This window comes from Cololabis saira, chromosome 14 (assembly GCF_033807715.1).
Source record: "Cololabis saira isolate AMF1-May2022 chromosome 14, fColSai1.1, whole genome shotgun sequence".
Classification (NCBI taxonomy): Eukaryota; Metazoa; Chordata; class Actinopteri; order Beloniformes; family Belonidae; genus Cololabis; species Cololabis saira.
The window spans coordinates 44891653-44898321 of NC_084600.1; the positions used below are offsets into that span (position 1 = coordinate 44891653).

Genomic DNA, 6669 nt, shown 5'->3' on the forward strand with positions numbered 1-6669 from the left:
AGAAGTGATTGTGTTTTATATAATCTGACCTGATTTTATCACCTTTTTATTATTTTTTGTGATAATTTTTTATTTAGAATCACATGGTAACAAGATGATCATAATACTGTCATAAATGGCATACAATAATAGAATAGAATAGAATAAACTTTATTGATCCCCCAGAGGAGAAATTCACTTGTGCAGCATCAAACAATTTTTGCAAAATATACACGAAAGTATGAAAAGGTATAAAAAAAGGTATATCCTAAAAGTAAAAAAAAGAGAATGTAAGCAGTACGGTCAGAGATTCTCTTCTCTTCCTATGCTAAAAAAATAAAATTTAAATAAAAAATAAAGCAAAACAAAAGAAAACTACAGCAATAATAATAAAACAGACAAAAAACAAACAAAACAAAACAGCCTTTTTAAAGCTTTGTATTATTTCTTTTATTTTTCTGGTGGGTTTTTATTTCACTTTGATCTAATGGACTTGTTTTAAAGTGATTCATAAAGGAAACTAGATTGAATCAGAAAGGAAATAAATCAATCACGCTAATATTCTCCAGATTCCACTAAAGTGAGAGTCTGATTAAATTAAACCAGAGGTTTTAACTGGTTTTGTTCCAGTCCCACCAGTATAACATAGAAGCAACTGCTTTTGGGGACGTTTGTTTTATTTTGCACCTTGATTTTAAATAAGAGTATGGGCCTATAGAGGCTATTTATTTGCATCAGTGTCTGTTTTTATTTGCACCTTTTGCTATAAAAAAAAAACAAAAAACAGTCAATGAAAAATGAACAATAGGAAGCCAAGAGGCTTATAATATTACAGTTCACTCTCACTCATTTGACATCATTTGGATTGGTAAATTATTCACAAAAAATGAAAGTAAATGGAAAATAAATTGAGTCTAAAAATTATTATTTTTTTTTAATTATTGTTTTCCATTTACAATTTCCCGGAAACATCCTCAATACCGTGACGGACCACCAGAGGGCCGCGGACCACCGGTTGACAAACCCTGGATTGGAGCATAATTTTGACCCCTACGTGATTTGAACACGCAACCTTCTGATCTGGAGTCAGACGCGCTACCGTTGCGCCACGAGGTCTGTGACGTTGAGGAGCTACGTCACGAATACAACGGCGAAATCTGAACCGCGAAACCCGAACCGCGAAATATGAACCGTGGACGCTGAACCAGCTGCGTTTTTTTTTTTTTTTTTTTTTTTTTTATTGAGCATTTTAGACATTTAGAACATACAGACATTCAGCCAAACATTTATACACAAAAACTTGTGCAATACATTATACAATATAAAATTATATCTATATGTATAGATGAATAAAATAAAAGTATCTATAAAATTAATTTAGCTTAATCAAGCAAGACTGAGAAAAGGTCTCTATAATATGACAATGTGTGTTCGCTCTTTTGGTTTGACCTAAATTTAAGGTAGTCTATATATAAATTAAAATCTCCAAGTAAAGTATTGAAATATCCGAGTGATTTTGAGAATTTTGCTTTGTGTATATGAAAACAATTGCAATTATAAGATTTACTATGTAACTTAATGGTTTATTGTCAGATTCAAACAGTGGTAACTTGATCTTCATCCCAGCTCATCAGAGGTTTTTCTTCATCTTAATACGAGCTTCATCTTCATCTTCCTCCGCAGATTCCAATAAATTGAAAGTCTAATTAAAACAGAGCATAATTTTGATCCCGACGTGATTTGAACCTGCAACCTTCTGCTCTGGAGTCAGACGCTTTGCCATTGCACCACAAGGTCCTGACGAGGAGCTTTGTTATATGGCAAGCCATAAGGGTCAAATACCGGGCTGGAACCTATGCGCTGCCGAACAAAGAGTGCGTAAAAGCGCTGTTTTGAGCACAAAAAACGCTGTAAAAGGCGGCGTTTTATACAAGTCACTAAAAGCGAACTGTAAGGAGCCGATGAGAAAGCCATCAGAGCCACATCAGCCCATCCAGATCTGCTTTGCATGATCGCTGCTCCGTTCGTCTGCCAGCCCGTCTGCTTGGGTCTCTATGTAGAGATGGTTTTTCTCTTTCATCCAGAATAAACTGATCCATGTTAAACTGCTGACGCATTTACTGTAATGGATAGTTGTGATGCCTTTGGTGAAAAGCCACAATTTAAATGATCATGAAAATAAAGAAATAAGCATTCAATGAGGTGGTTTTTATTTTTTGAAGATAAAGTGTAGAACAGACCAACTACCTTTCCAGTATTGCAGTCATCTAACTGGAACATAATCCCACCAAAATCTTTAAAAGCTTTTATGAGGAAGACGATAGCAGAGTGTTGACGTGTGTGTATAATTGAATGCATCTTGTCCGGTGTAGCTGTTCCTCTCCACCAGGGGGCGTTATTGATCTGGTAGGGGGTAATATGATTGGTGACGTCCATATAAAAATGAATGTCACCTCTTTCCGTTTCTCTTGGCTCTCTCTCAATCTGATGGCTCATCAAGAGCACCTTTTTTATCACAATAAATATGCCGAAAAAGGCTGAAGAGACATTTCTTTTCGTCTCCTATTAAGTCGAACTATTATTCTGCTGCGTGTTAGTTTCATCTTCATCTTCCTCCCATCTTCCTCTCCTGCAGGTTAAACTTCCTGTTGGTGCAGAAACACAGAAACTGTTATCAGGAGGTTCCATCAAAAACAAAGTGTTTCCTTCTTTCTGGTAAACTTTATGTATAAATGCTAAAGAATGCTAAAATGCTAAAAGAACCAAACTAATTCCAACCACCACGAACCTCAACGGTTCGTTGCAGACGATCGGAAAGGACAATTTGTAAATGCATCTGTTTTTAAATGCAAAAGCTCGTTGTTTTGCACTATTTCCTAACTAATTCCACGTTTTTTCTTTCAGGGAAACTGAATCAGGACCAGAAGAATCTTTTCTCATTGACGTCCAGACGGTTCGCTGCAGAATGGATCGGTAAGAGTTTCCTGCTTCACTTATTTAGCATTTCAAGCTAGCTGGATAAGAACGTGTCCTTCACAACGACCACATCATATGTTGTCGTCTCCGTAACAAGAAATAGCCTTTACAAAGCTGTTTAGAAACTAGACCGTAAAGTTCTCTCTCTTCTTGTGGAGCCTCCCTGTTCCTGAAGCTCCTCCCATCATCTCCAACGATGAGAACGGTTTAAACATCCGTGTTGTTAGGGTTGATCATTCACTCAGAGGTTTTGGTATCTGCAGAAACTTTAGATGACGAAATTCTTACAGAGACACGTCCCTGAGAAAACTCATAACTAGACACTAAAATGCCTTCTTACTGTGTCTCAATCAATTAGAAATATACACTAATTCCAATTCATTCAGGGATCATTCAACCCATGTTTACCGAGACCTTTAAGACTCCATCCTCCTCTTTCGTTCTCTTTCAAGTATTTAGATCGTAACACCTGGCTATGGGCCAAAATTAACTGGTTATTCTCCTACACCTTTAAGTACATCAACAGTTAACTCCTGTTACTTCCACAGAGGTGGAAAAAGTACTGAAAAATTGTAATTGAGTAAAAGTATCTTTACTTTGCTTAAATCCTACTCAAAGTAAAAGTACTCATCTAAAAATGTACTCGAGTAAAAGTGCAAAAGTACTTCATTTAAAATGTAATTTGAGTAAAAGTTACTTTCAGTTATTTAATGTAAAAAAAGGATGAGTCACGAATCAAATCCAGCACAAGTTGTTTTAATTAACTTCGAGGCGTATTAAAGTTAAACATCCACACTTGTTTGAGTAAATCTTTTTAGATGTTGATGTCTTGAAAGCTGAAAGCTCCGTTCTGCCGGGCAGGCACATTCTACACGGCATTAGAATGTTGTTGCCTTTTGTGCGTTTGGACGCGAATAAGTCTTCCAAGTTTGGCCAAGGGTTTTTGTGGTTTTTGTGGCTGGTTTCACCCGCATTTAATTTTTTCACCATAAATGTTGTACTCAGTAACGTGAGGGGGTTCAAATGTAGCGAAGTAAAATACTTGGGTCAAAATGTACTCGAGTAAAAGTAAAAATTACATATTTCAAAAACTACTTAGAAAATTACAAATTACTCATAAAAAGTACTCAATTACAGTAACGTGAGTAAATGTAATTTGTCCACCCCTGTACTTCCACAACTGTAAGGGAGGTTCCCAAAGTTTTACAACCATTTTTTGGTGGTGGATAGTTCGGGTCCTGGTCAGAGAGCTGCGGACGATGGGCGTCACCTGCGCATTGCTTTTGTTCCCCTTTAACTGCCCAGTTGTTGGATAAGGCAGGGGGTTAGGGAGATATAGAGATATCTTCATTCCTAACCCTAACCATACTCAACCCTAACCCCCCCAAACCTAATCCTCATCCTAGTCTTAATCCTAACCCTAACTCTATTCCTAACCCTAGTTCTAACCTTAAAGGGAAAGTTCAGTTTTTTACAACCTGGACCTTATTTCTGGCATTTTTTATGGTTGTATACTCACCCAGAGGTGTTTGGTGTCATTTGGAGTCCTTCGGAAGATATTAGGGGTTTTTTTTGCGAGCCACTTCTCCATATAACGGTAGTGAACGGGGCACAGCGGGACACAGACGATGCAGCGTCTAAATAACACATGATTGCCGCGAAACTCGTTCATTTCTTTTATGAATCACTAGATCTGCTTCCAGGACCTGTTGTAACATTGTGGCGCTGTCTGTGTAATAAATAAATCCGTTTGTAAACAAGACCTCTGAACTCATGACGTCATCTCTGTGCGTGCACTCTGTCCTCCGTTCAGTGAGCTCTTCAGCCGTAACTCCGGCTCAAAACGGTAAGGACGTCCATCATATTCAAAGTCGTCGTCCACAACCTCAGAATTTGACAAATATTCATGCATGTTTCAAATAACTAACAGTAAACTAACAGTAGAACTCCAGCTGTACACGGAGCTGTGTCTGGGACGCGCGCACAGAGATGACGTCATGAGTTCAGAGGTCTGGTTTACAAACTGATTTATTTATTTTATTTATTACACAGACAACCCCGGATGAAGACAACAGGTCCTGGAAGCAGATCTAGTGATTCATAAAAGAAATGAAGAGTTTCGCGTTAATAATGTAAAAATTATTTAGACGCTGCATCGTCTGTGTCCCGCTGTGCCCCGTTCACTACCGTTATATGGAGAAGCGGCTCGCAAAAAAACCCTAATATCTTCCGAAGGACTCCACATGACACCAAACTTGCCTGGGTGAGTATACAACCATAAAAAATGCCATAAATAAGGTCCAGGTTGTAAAAAACGGAACTTTCCCTTTAACACTAGTCCTAACTCCTAACCCCTAAACCCTAACACTAGTCCTAACTCCTAACCCCTAAACCCTAACCCCATCTCACGGTTTGGTTTCAGTTCCTGTTTCATTTTGGAACCCGTGTCTTTGTGTTTCAGTTCTGGTTTGACCTTCCTTGTTTCCATCTGCGCTGCTTGTCGTCACCTGTGTCTCGTTAACCCTTCTGTGTTTATCTGGTCTTTTCTTGCTGCTGGTCCGTACTGTTTCCTTCCTTCATCTTTCAGGACATGGTTTTGGATTTTTGCTCTTGTGTTTTTGTCAACCTGCTCTGCAGCGATTTTGGTTTAAGAAAATCTTTTCGAACTTAATCTACCAACATGTGACACCCTAGTCCTAACCCTTGAACCCTAACCCCGTCAGTCACATGGAAGCTGGTCCAGAGTTGTTCTTTAGCTCTGAGAGAGCTCTATCCCTGAGACTGACGGAGGCCGTGCATACTGACACCAGTGGACTTTGTACATTCAGCTCAGTGTTGTTCTGCTTCTGAATGTTTTCCAGAGTAATCCCTGGAGCACGTGGTTCCGTGGGCTGTTGAGGAATCAGATCATGATCACGTCGCTGTAAATCCCCCGGATTCCCTGGATTTGAGTCAATTCAGACAGATATTATATCATGATAGTCAGAACTGTGTTTAAGAACAAACAGCTATTATAACCCGGTAATAACTGTCATATTTTCAACTGTGCAGAAAGAAACATGTAAATATATTTGATTTGGACCGAGTGGAGGTTCCTCTTCCTCTTCCTCTTCCTCTTCCTCCTCCTCTTCCTCTTCCTCCTCCTCTTCCTCTTCCTCTTACTCTTGTTTCCTCTGCTTTTCTGGGATGTGTTTCCTGATATAAGGACTTTTCTTTTTCAGCACAGTATAAAACAGAACAAGTAACATACAAATGTAAAAAAGAGATTGGTAATGTGCTAGGCTGAGAAAAAAAGAAGAAAAAAGGGAAAGAAAAAGGAAAAAAAAAGAAGAAAAACGAGAAAAAAGGAGAAAAAAGAAAAAATAGAAGAAAAGAAGGAAAAAATAAAACAGTTTTCTGCTCTACTATGTCATGGAGTTTGAGTATTATATTTAATAAAGAGATTATTTGTTGGTTCATAATAGTCAGATCTATTAATTATCCTAAAGCTCTAAAGAGAGAGAGAGAATCCTTCTCTCCTTTTGTTGCCATCTCTCCCTCGCTCCGCTCATCTCCCTCCTGATTGGCCGAGCCGGCCCCTCCCACCTCCCCAAGCAGCCAATCAGCTTCCTCCCTCTCTCTCTCCTCCCCGGTCGCTCGCCCTGCATCCATGCCGGTCCCCCCTCCATCTCCATCCCTCCATCTCTCCATCTCTCCATCCTCCCTGTGAGGAGC

General features: G+C 39.0%; 1 non-coding gene across 1 annotated transcript; it reads right to left on the reverse strand.

Annotated features, from left to right (window-relative positions):
• Positions 1–1023: 1023 nt before the first annotated feature.
• Positions 1024–1095, reverse strand: trnaw-cca (transfer RNA tryptophan (anticodon CCA)). The gene has a single exon. It is a non-coding gene; the product is annotated as a tRNA-Trp (tRNA).
• Positions 1096–6669: the final 5574 nt, after the last annotated feature.